At 39.9% G+C, this 12,183-nt stretch overlaps 2 protein-coding genes across 2 annotated transcripts in view; both read left to right on the plus strand.

The window, feature by feature from the left end:
• The window catches only part of CIP2A (cellular inhibitor of PP2A), a 43,838-nt gene extending 43,244 nt beyond the window's left edge, over window positions 1-594 (plus strand). The window contains exon 22 of the transcript XR_014824890.1: window positions 127-594. The gene's annotated coding sequence lies outside the window, so the exon portion shown is untranslated. The remainder of the gene's footprint in view (window positions 1-126) is intronic.
• Window positions 521-12,183, plus strand: part of MYH15 (myosin heavy chain 15) — a 179,610-nt gene continuing 167,947 nt past the window's right edge. Inside the window, exons 1-2 of the mRNA XM_084991405.1 lie at window positions 521-790; window positions 4,490-4,668. The gene's annotated coding sequence lies outside the window, so the exon portion shown is untranslated. The remainder of the gene's footprint in view (window positions 791-4,489; window positions 4,669-12,183) is intronic.

Consider the following 12,183-nt stretch of genomic DNA (forward strand, 5'->3'; position numbering starts at 1 on the left):
TTTATCAAATGTTTTCTCTGCAAGGGAAGTTAGTATTTTGCACTCCTCCATTCCCTCTGATGCAGCAGAATTTGAGCTTCCTGTTCCCACAATCTTCGTCTCTGCTGGATTTGTTTCTGATTTCAGAGTAAAATTCTTTCATCAAGAGTTACAACAAATGGTCTGATAAACTGGAGGTTGAGCTTGGCACCTGGCCCTTTGAGCTTCTACTGCCAGTGAACCACCAGGAAATGAAGGGGTTGCTATACTGGCTCAGAGGAATGATCACAACGGAGGCAGGGAGGACAATGACTGCAACACAGGAAAGTCTCTGAAGCGCCTTTTGGAACTCGTGTGTCTGTGATAAAATGAATGGAAAACTGCATCAACTGCTAATGAGTCCAGACTTTTAGGAATGACAGTTTCCATCACCTCAGTAGGGAACAATCTAAGACCAGCTAAAGTGCTTACTAAGAATAAAGAGGTATGGAATGGATAGTGCCAGAAGGAAGATAGAATTACCAGCAATGACTGTATGTTCAGTTGCAAACAGGGACTGTAGCAGTTACGAGTATTTCATCCCAGCTTTGAAATAAATGTGTATATTCTTTTCTTGATTTCAGTTATTTTTCTTTGCTCTCCTCCAACCTTCTATTCCCCTGTTATCTAACCAAGATGTATTAATAGTGGCTAACCTTATAGCCTGGCATTTAGATTATAGGATATCAAAGCAGTACTATGATTCAACCCAAAGAGGAATGGACAGCACATGTGATGGGTGACATGGAATTCTTTATCCTTTCAGGAGAGGGTGAGTTTTGATTTTTACAGACATCAATGAATCATTTTAAGTGGAAGCATAATTTTCTACTGTCTTTATTTGTAAGGGAAGTATGGCTGGATGTATATTTCCCAGAAACCCTTTTTAAAGTTTAGGATTAGAGTGAATCAATAGAGAAACTGCATAATATTTGGAGGGCAGAGACAAAGCAGCTGTCATTACCTTCTGAAGGTTTCCATAGTTAGGTTTGGTGAGAGAAAGATTCAGAGAAACCGGGGGATTCAGGTTATCTTTACTCTCTGCTCTGGGTGCAGCTCTTCCTCTCACCTGCCAGTCCTACTGAGCCACAGCAGCCTAGGCTCACCACCAGGCATGGAGGCAGCAGTCTTCTGTAAACATTGCTAGCTTTCCTTCACAATCTCTCTCTGGCAGCTGCCTAGATTCTCTCTCAAGCTCCCAACTTGTCTCAGTGCTATAGGAGTTTGGCTAGGAGCAAGAAGGTCTCTGGTCCACCAGCTTCCCCTCTGAGGAGGGCCATCTTCTTCCACAACTGTTCCTCTTATTCCTACAATAATCCCTTATTCCATGATACTCATAGAAGTTCTGCTTTCCTGATGGAACCCTATTACACTCATATCCATTTCCCACTTTTGGAAATTGTTATATGACCCTTCCAACATTTTCATTTTGTTGTATTAGAAATAAATATGTATTCCTCATAGGTTGTAGATTGCAGAGACAAGTCTCCCATAATTTTATTGTCTTTGTTAGAGGTTTGGAGGAGTTGTCACACACCCTCCCTTCTCTCTGGGTTATATTCAGTTAATAGCAAATAAAAGCAACAAGCAGGAGTCAAAATACACATCTAGCTTCATGATGGAAAAGCTGAATTTCAGAAATGGACAAGCCAGCCTCCCTCTTATTCCAATTTTAATTTTCCCATTCAGTCATCAGGGAGAAAGCAGGAAACCTTTCCCCACTCTGAGGTCTGTCCAGTGTGTGCACCACAAAGGAGAAGTAACTCATGGACAGAGAGGTTCAAGAGAAAGAGAGATTGACCAGCATTATCTATGTTTCTACGTAGTACCCTGCCTCCAGGCAGATAGAGTCATGGAATGGCAGGATCTCCCAAGTTTCACTAGGCAGATAAGTCACTCCTCCCAGGAAGGGCAAGTGATGACCTCTGAGACACTACAAGTGTACATTCTAATATGGTCCTGTCTTTAGGCATCAGGAAAGGCACCCCACTGGAAACTTGGGGACCTGAGATTTGGGGTTCCACTTTGACACATCTCACTTGCCCTGTGTCACAGATCCTTGTTATAAATAGTTACTTTAGTAACTTATGGTTACCAGGACTGACATCTATTTATAATTCTAGAGACTAACTGACCTATTATTCATGTCAATCCCTCCTTGCCTGTATGAGTTCTTTCCTAAAGAACTATAAACGCTATCAGAGAGAAAAACAAAATAACATACGTGCCTTCCCATCATCCCATGATGCTGGGGGTTGTTTTGAGCCATTGTTCTGTCCGGTAAGCCATAGAAATCTGCTAAGTGGAGTGTTGCTGTTGAAAAGCTTGTCTTTCTAATAAAAGGGGCAGACAATTCTATCCTGTCTTGCCCATGCAAGGGTCTTCTATTGCTATTTGTTGAGACAACAAAATCAACAAGGGGAATTTCATTTGTGTATAAATAACCCTTACCAACTATCCTGAATTGGGAGGAGAAGATACTTATGTCAGATGTTGATGCTTCCTGTCTGTCCGATTCATTGTAAGGCTATCTAATGTCTACTCATCAATATTTTTTTGTTAACTTCCTTACCTTAGTTACAAAAACCATTACCTTTTTAACTGGGCTCTCACATTGTTAGTACCTTAGTCAGCAGTGGTTCTCAAATGTGAATGTGCATCAAAATCATCTGGAGGGCTTGATGAATTACAGATTGCTGGGACCCATGAGGCCCATCCCCATATACTGACTCAAAAGATCTGGGATAGGTCTAAGAATTTCCATTTCTAGGGAGTTCCTGTCGCGGCTCAGTAGTAACAAACCCAACTATCCATGAGGACGTGGGTTTGATCCCTAGTCTCGCTCAGTGGATTAAGGATCCAGCGTTACTGTGAGCTGTGGTATAGGTCACAGACGTGGCTCAGATCCTACACTGCTTGGCTGTGGGGAAGGTTGCAGCTTCAATTCAACCCCTATCCTGGGAACTTCCATATGCCACGGGTGCAGCCCTGAAAAAAAAAAAAAAAAAAGAGGATCTCCAGTTCTAACATGTTCCTAGGTGATGCTAATTGTACTGACCTGGGGCCCACACTTTGAAATTTGCTGTTCCACCATATCAATGCTTTGTTGACTTCTTCCATACTTACTTTGAGATAATAGACCCCAGCTGATGTCATTTGCTGTGAGAAGCTACATTATGTTAAATTCTGATAAAGCATAAATGCTGAAGAAACTCAAATGCCTGAAGCACATTATCAAAAATTGCCATCTCGAGAAGAAAATAGTGGAATTTTCGTCTCACCTCTGTTTAATGATTTCTTGTACAAATCACTTTAAATTTTAGGAACAATTTGTAAAGAGAATAATTAATCACTATTTCTTACCACATGACTTTTTGATAAAAATTAAGAGAGAAAATTAAACCAGTTCCTAGTTTAATAATAATTGAATACTTTTTTTTGAACTAATGGAAGACCAAATGATTTTAATTTAGTTTTGGATGTCATTGGTTTAATAGCATTTTTATCAGGCATCCTTCTAAGTTTAAACCTATTGGAAGATAAGGTATTATCAAATAGACTGGTCTAATTTTCTATTTGCAAGTTAAATGAATTAATACACCTGACACTATTTTATCATCATATGTAACTGGAGTTTTCTGATGTGTGCTTTGATGATTACTATGTTTCAGCTTTCTTAAAGAACCTGGGCTCCTCATTAGTATTCTGTTACTGAGCAGTGTGATCATTTATTTGTGCAGCAGCTGGAGAAGGATCATACATTTCACTGGACTCCTTGGATTAATGACAAGAAATGCTCTGGTGGTGACCCATGAATAAAAAGCAGGAATCTTTCAAAAGGCTCTTCAAATTTACAAGCTTTTCTTTTTCAGAGTAAATGTTGTGGGTGTTTTGTTTTGTTTTGTTTTGTTTTTTTGGTCTTTCCAGGGCCACATCCATGGCACATGGAAGTTCCCAGGCTAGGGGTCGAAACAGAGCTGCATCTGCAGTCTATACCACAGCTCACAGCAATGCCAGTTCCCTGACCCACTGAGCGAGGCCAGGGATCAAACCCAAGTCCTTATGGATACTAGTCGGTTACATTACTGCTGAGCCCAACAGGAACTCCCTGTTTTTGTTTTTTAATGATTCAAGTTCTACCTGGCTCTCTACCTAATATCTCTATCACCAGACCTAGGAAAGCACGTTCTCTCTCCTTGCATAGTTTCAGACCCACCCAACAATTTGAGGTCATTCCTGGCTTTAATCAAGAGCCATTTTAAAGACCCTGCAGGATGGGCAGGGTGGTGGAACTTGCTGATGATCTAGCTCTAATCATTATGTCCAGATTCTGCTACTTAGACTTTGGTTTTTTAATTACACCCAACCTTAAAACCAAATTCTAATAAACGGATTCCTGACATGCCACTTGTATTCTGGTTTCCTGAATTTCCCTAATTCCTCCATGACTGAACCCTTGTCTACTCCCCAGGTCTTCCAAGAAATACAACCTGACTCTCTCCAGTAATCTGACTCCCTGCTCTATGTTGTGAGGATTCAAGTGTGTCTGCTACCTGAGACATCATCATAACAATACCTGTATAGGACATGACTTTTGACAAACTATTATCTTTTTATACATTCTCTTCTTTGATCATCAAAAATGTCCAGGTGAGCATGGTGATTGTACTTCAATTTAAGGTAACTACAAAGTCTAAGGTTCAGAAGGATTAAATAAGTTGCCCAGAGTCCCCAAGCTGGTAAATAATCAACAATGATATGTGACCAGGTTCTCTGCACAGAAACCCAGTACTGCCTTTCTTTTCTCTTTTTTTTTCATTCGTTTTTTTTTCAGTTTTATTGAGATAAAATTAACATATAAGATTACAATGGTTTAAGGTTTACAACATAATGACTTGATATGTATATGTACATATCAAATGTGAAAGGATTATCACAGTAAGTTTAGATAACATCTACCACTTCATACTGTTAGATTTTTTTGTGATGAGAACTTTTAACTATCCTCCAGTAAAATGTATAAAAATAATAATAATAAAGAAAATCTCGGAGTTCCCGTCCGTGGCTCAGTGGTTAATGAATCCGACTAGAAACCATGAGGTTGCAGGTTCGATCCCTGACCTCCCTCAGTGGGTTAAGGATCTGGCGTTGCCGTGAGCTGTGGTGTTGGTCGCAGATGTGGCTCTGATCCTGCGTTGCTGTGGCTGTGGGGTAGGCAGGTGGCTACAACTCCGATTACACCCTTAGCCTGGGAACCTCCATATGCTGTGGGTGTGGCCCTAGAAAAGACAAAATAATAATAATAATAAAAATCTTGGAGTTCCTGTTGTGGCGCAGCAGAAATGAATCTGTCTAGGAACTATGAGGTTGCGGGTTCAATCCCTGGCCTCACTCAGTGGGTTAAGGATCCAGAGATGCCGTGAGCTATGGCGTAGGTTGCAGATGCAGCTCAGATCTGGTGTTGCTGTGGCGTAGGCCGGCAGCTGTAGCTCCCATTAGACCCCTAGCCTGAGAACATCCAGATGCCACAGGTACGGCTTTAAAAAGACAAAAAAAAAAAAAAAAAGAAGAAGAAGAAAGAAAGAAAAGAAAGAAAATCTTTGTTGTTCAGTGACTAAATTTAAATCAGAACTGTTTTTTTAACCCTCCCTATGTACCAGACTTCCCTGAAATTCTGGCGCTTACTTCCACCTGAACTTCTTTCTGCTGCTCTCTGTTGGGACCTTCTCTAGGACATTCTGCTCTCCAGATCAAACTTAGTCTTTCTTATTTTGCCTCTTTGCCTCAAAACTCATGAGAAGGCAGACAAAAAAGCTCTTTAAAACAATGTTTTAATGTTTTGCTATATCTGAGTTGAATTAAAGTACAGTCATGAAAGAGATGCAATTTGAGACTAGGAAGAATAAATCACCCCAAATAAAAATTCATCTCTGCCTGCTCCCCTGAAATTGCTATTCTAAGGTGAAGAAGGTACTCCCCAATCAAAGCTGAGTTATTTATTTTTTGATTTCTCCGCCTCTATGGCATCTGGAATTCCTTCTCTGTGATACAGCCTTTTTTGTTTCTTCCGTGGCATCTCAAATCTTCGGGGAAGGAGTGTAGAATAGTGGGGGAAACAGGGGTGAGGACTGGGAAGCAGAATGTCTAAATACAAATCCTGGCATCAGCCTGTTAATTTAGATATATTTCAAAACTTGTTTGGGCAGGGCAGGAATGGCCAAGGACACCAGCACCTGGAAAGCAGACTAGCTATCACCATGGGGCAGCTCAGGTCCCATGGAGGGTCCCATCATACCTTCTTTTCAATAAGATGGAGATAATAGTTGCTTTCCTTACATTCCTTCCAACTGAGACTTAACTATTTTTGTAAATAAAATTCCTTATAATTGAGAAAATTAATATCACTACTTTTGTTTTTACCTCATTTTATATTATCCCCGTGTTTTTGCATGTTCCTCTTCACTTGCAAACTTGATGCTTAGAGAAGTTAACTAATTATTTCAGGGGTGCAAAATAAGAGTAGAAAGTGAAACCAAATTGCCTATATTCTTATCTGCATGTTCCTCCACACACATGTTTATTATTACCTTGGTCCTGGATTACAGTCCTTGGAGCCTTACTCCCCTCATCCCCTCCTTTATTTCTACAAGCCATGGCTAGAGAATACTTCCAGGAAAATATTTGTCATGGGTCTCTATTCTCCTATGCAATGTGTCTGACTGTGCAAGGTGCTTTGAGATACTGAAATTTACCTGGGTAGGGGAAGTTCTTGGACTTCATAGATGTTCAAAAGAATTAGAGAGCGAAAAAAAAAAAAAAAGAATTGGAAGAGAAAGAAAGACTTGCTGCCTGCTGCTTATTGGCTTCACTGCTGAATACAAGGCACATGTGGCTACTGAGCGCTTGAAAATGACTAGTCCAAATTGAGATGTGCCATGAGGATAAAATACACATCAGATTAATATGTGTATACCTCTGGACTAAAGCAATATACAATTTCTCATTCATCATTTTTAGATTGTCCACATATTTTGGATATATGTGTTTAAATAAAATATATTACCTACATAATGATATTAATTCCACCTGTTTACCATTTCACTGTGGCTGCTAGAAAATTTTAAATTACCTACGTGGCTTGCCTCCTATTGCTATTAGACAGCACTGCTCTTAGGCATTAATTCACCATTAATTCCATTTCTAAAGTTGCTTATTTCCTTCTCCATGTCTCTGTGCATAAAATTTCGTCTACTTAAATCCATGACTGTTGCTTCATAACTTGGTTTTTCATAAAGTTTGACCCCCATCAATTAATCAGCATATCCTTAAAACCAAGCACCATTACAATACTAACCTTCGCACACCATATGAATTATTGTTTCTTATCTCTAAAAAAACCCAGTCTTCATGAAATTTCAAAGATAATGCTTTTTTTTTTTAAATATTGTTCTAGGATACCTAGCATAGCTCTAAGAGTTCATTGAAATGGCCTTAAATGCTATCCTTCAGATTTATGAAGTCATCAGCCTAAGAAACAGACCTATTAGTCCTTCCCTCCAAATGGACAAACTGCCAGACACACTAGGTGCCCTTAGTAACAAAATGTAAATTAAAAAGAAAATTCCTTATGTCTATTTTCATTGCTATTCTTTAGGCCAAAATCTCATTTCCCTGTTATATTATTACAATTACTTCCTGTCTGAAATCTCTGCTTCTTTGCTCCTTGTCTTCCTGTCAGTTCCATCCTATATGCCACTATCAATTCAATCTTCCTAAAATACCACTATTTTCATGTCAAATTTTCTTCAATGGCTTCGATATCCCAGAGCGATAATTCTCAAACTGTGCTTCACTGAACCACATGGTTTAGCTCATTAACATCAACATTTTTTGAATGATAGCAGCTATGTCTTGCTCTATGTACCACATTCAATCTTTCTGCTGGTGTCTTGAACATATGGAATACAGTTATAAGAACTGTTGTAGGAGTTCCCATTGTGGCTTATCGATAACGAACCTCACTAGTAACCATGAGGATGCAGCTTTGATCCCTGGCCTTGCTCAGTGGGTTAAGGAGGCATTGCCACGAGCTGTGGTGTAGGTCACAGACGTGGCTTGGATACTGTATTACTGTGGCTGTGGTGTAGGCAGGCAGCTGCAGCTTCAGTTCAACCCCAAGCCTGGGAACTTCCATATGCTGCACATGCAGCCCTTGGAAAAAATAAAGAATAATTGTTGTAATGTTCTTATCTGCTAATTCTATTAGCCATGTCATTTCTTGGTCAGCTTTGATTGATTTTTCTTCTCATTTTAATCTGTATCTTTCCTACTTTGAATGCCTGGTAATTTTTAACTGGATCAGAATTTTAGCTTGTTGGGCACTGGGCATATTTGTATTCCTATAAATATTTTTGGGCTTTGTTCTGATATGCAATTCAGTTACTTGGAAACATATTCTTTACATTCAAATTTTGAAGCTTTGTAGGAAAAACTAGCACAGTGCTTAGTCTAGGGCTAATTTGCCTCATTATTAAGGCAAAAATTTTTTGAGGACTCTCCCTGATTTCCCAAGATGTATGAGATTTTCCACACTGACTTGGAGAAACAGGAACTACTTCTGGGGGCTCTAAGTATTTTCCTCTAATCTTTGTAGGTAGTTCTTTCTTCACGGGCATGTACTGATCGTTACTCAGCTGAGGATTTGTGGAGATCCTCTGTAGGTCCCCAAAGCTCTCTCTCCAAGCATTCTTTCCAGCATTCTGCTTTATTAACTTGAACCAGTTTGGCCGCCTAAACTCCTAGCTCCATTGCCTTAACTCAGGGAAGTTGCTAGGTTTGGTCTGAAAACTCTCTATGCCCTGGCCTGGCAGCTCTCCAAGCAGTCACCTGGGGCTGTTATGAGGCTCAGCTTGTTTGTTTTGTCTCTAAAGAATTATTACCTTTCATGGCTTATTGACTGATGACTAGAAAACCATTGTATCACATCTTCTGTGAATTTTTTTAGTTGGTTTAGGTGAGAGGGTAAATCTACTCCCGTTTCTCCATCTTACTGAAGGCAGAAGTTTCAGTCAAGAGGCTCTTATTGTAGTTTGTTTGAAAAGTGTATTTGGCCCTTACAAGAATATTTTTTAAAAAATCTAGCTTAAAATCCAAACTCCTTAGCCAGACAGCCAAAGCCTTCCACAATCTACCCTCAGTGTGAATTTCAAATGTATTGTCCTGTTGCAGCCAGAATGACTAAATACAGCTTGCATGTTTCCACCTCTTTACCCACAGGTTTCCCATGCTGTCAACATAACTTTGTCTTCTTGGCTACCTTCCTCTTATCTGATCCTCTATTTTGGTCTAATAATTTTAGTTGCATTTACCTCATCTGGCCAAAAAGATCATATGCTCTTTTAGGATGGGAACTGTGTCTGATATTTTTATGTTTTTCCCAAAAGCTTGGCACCAAGACTGGGCAGTGAGTGGACATTCAACATACGTTCGTAATTTGTCTAACAGAGTGCTGAATAGCTTGGCAGTAGGAGACTGGAGTTTTATTCTTGCTAGTCTTAATTTGCAGCGCACAAATTACTATATGACAGAATAAAAATAGTCTCTGATGTAATTTCTGAGTAATCATGATATGACATTATCAGTGTAGTCAGCTTACTTTTTAAAAAATCCAGACAGATGGTAAAACATTCCATGTGATTTTATTCTGTGTGTTCTGTGTCCAGTCCAACAACACACAATTTCTCACTTCCCTTTTCTCAGACATCAAGGGTCATGATGCTGAAAATTTCCACTAGCCCTGGTCTGTCCTCTGTACCTGGTAGGACAGATATGTAATGTCACCTTTTCCATTTTTACTGACACCAAAGCTGCATGAATCTGACTTACTAAAAGTAATTGTCTCTGGGACCAACTCAGAGACAAGGAGCCAGATGGGTTAAGAGTGTGGCTTCTGGTGTCAGCCTGCCTGAGTTTGAGCACTGGTGCTGCTGGATATTAGCATCGTGACCCTATGTGGTCATCTTCCTCCCTAAGGCTCCATTTCTCCCCTGTAAGCAGGAGATGGTAACAGCACTAGCACACAGAGTCTCATAGGAATTTAGATCTTCCCATCACACTCAGTGAGAGTTTAGTGTTTTTGAAATGAAGGGAGGCATATGCTCAGCCTCCTAAGCTGGGTCATTGCTCTCTAAGGACAAAATCCCTTACCATGTTGCTGGAGACCCATGGCAGTGACTGAATGCAGAAAGGCATAGTCATTATTCCTGATTTTAGTATATCTGTGAGCTCATCCTGTTTCACCATGAAGACTACTGCAAGAAGTTGAAGAACCAGAGAAATTCATTATATACCTGTCTATAGTCTCGCATATATGGCCATTTTTAATTAGTGAAAAACTGAATAAACTCTACTCATATGCCCCAACATAGTTACAGTTCTTTTATAATAATAATTATTATTGCCACTTATTGAATACCTTCTCTTTGCTATATACTATTCTGAGGGCTTTATAGATATAATTTTATTTTAAATAAAAACCTTATGGAGTTCCCATTGTGGCACAGTGGAAATAAATCCAACTAATATCCATGAGGATGCAGGTTCGATTCCTGGCCTAGTTCAGTGAGTTAAGGATCTGGCATTGCCGCGAACTATGGTGTAAGTCACAGACATGGCTCAGATTCTGTGTTGCCGTGGCTGTGTCGTAGGCCAGCAGCTATAGTTCTAATTTGACCCTTAGTCTAGAAACTTCCATATGCCATGGGTGCAGCCCTAAAAAGCAAAAAATACAATACAATAAAAACCTTATGATATAGGCATAATATGGATGAGAAAACTAAGGCACAGGGAGAATAAAGATCTTGAGTCACCTGCTTAGATAAGAGCAGACTCAGAATTCACATTCTGAGCCTGACTTCAGAGCCTACCACTTAACCTCTAGGCTCTACTGATTAACTGAGATAAGACTTTGTTTATGGTGATGTGTTTGTGAAAACCCAAACTGACCTGACTACTGTAGATATTGAGAAGTCCTGAGAAATGGTCAACACAAAATAGGAATCATGGAAATGCATTCTAGACATTACTTGGGGGCAGGATGGATGATGATTAGAAAAAAAAAAATCTAGAATAACATAAATTTTCTCATAAAACATAGACCCTACCCCTGAGAGGCCTTTGCAATGAGAGGTAGTGAAGGATGTTTCTAGGTAGATCTGTGCTGGGCAGGGCACCCTGGGGAGGAAGCCTTTCCTCTCCTGGATTATGGAGGAGTACTAGTGTGTGCCAGTGTCTAGGTCACCAGAGGAAGGTTACTGGAGCCTGGTCTTTAGGGCTGGTTGGGTGGGTAGGTCCCAGAAGGATGCAGTAGGCCCTAGAGGCTTAGCAAAATCTCCCCCACTTGGTTACTCTAGTAGGAAATTCCTTTAGTCTAGCACAGTAGTTCCCAGAGTGAAGACCCCAGACCAGCACATCAGTATCAACTGGAAGCATGTTAGGAATGCAGACTCTCAGGCTCCATCTCAGACCTAATAAATGAGAAATTCCGGGGGTGGCATGCTGCAATTGGGGTTCTAACAAACCCTCTAGATCACTTTGATAGACACTAAATTTTAAATGCCACTTCTAGCAGGCTACTTTTTGAACTCCCCAATTAGAAATAAAAGTACTAAGTCAAGAATATAGTTGAGAGCTCTTCCAGATGAATTAGTTACAGAAAAACGAAAATGAATTTTTAACTCACTGCATGTGATCTGTTTTCGAATCCTTTTTGACTGAGAAAAGTGCATTAGATAAGTCCAGTTCTCACCACTTTTCTCAGCCCCATACATGACTAATGTTTATAAAATCAAGGCCTAGGGCTTGTGGCATAGATCAGATGGGCTGCAGTTTATAACCAGGGGTCAGCTAGATGCTTCCACTGGAGAAAACATAGGTACATGCAAGCAATATATGTTAATGTGCACTATCTAAAAATCTGTACTAATTTATATTTTTAAATAAAAATCATTGGAAAACATAAACATGACAACAACTGTTGCTCTGTTTTAAATAATTTGTAGTGAGTCTCAACACAGGGCTACAAAGTTCTGCTCTAGAGCCTGAGCTCTTGGAGTGCAGGGACCTACCTTATTTACAGTTTCACTCCATGACTGGCACATGGCCCAT

This window comes from Sus scrofa, chromosome 13, assembly GCF_054392235.1.
Source record: "Sus scrofa isolate SSC_HxYL_T2T_F1_AM1 chromosome 13, Sscrofa_HxYL_maternal_Yorkshire_Landrace_v2.0, whole genome shotgun sequence".
Taxonomy (NCBI): Eukaryota; Metazoa; Chordata; class Mammalia; order Artiodactyla; family Suidae; genus Sus; species Sus scrofa.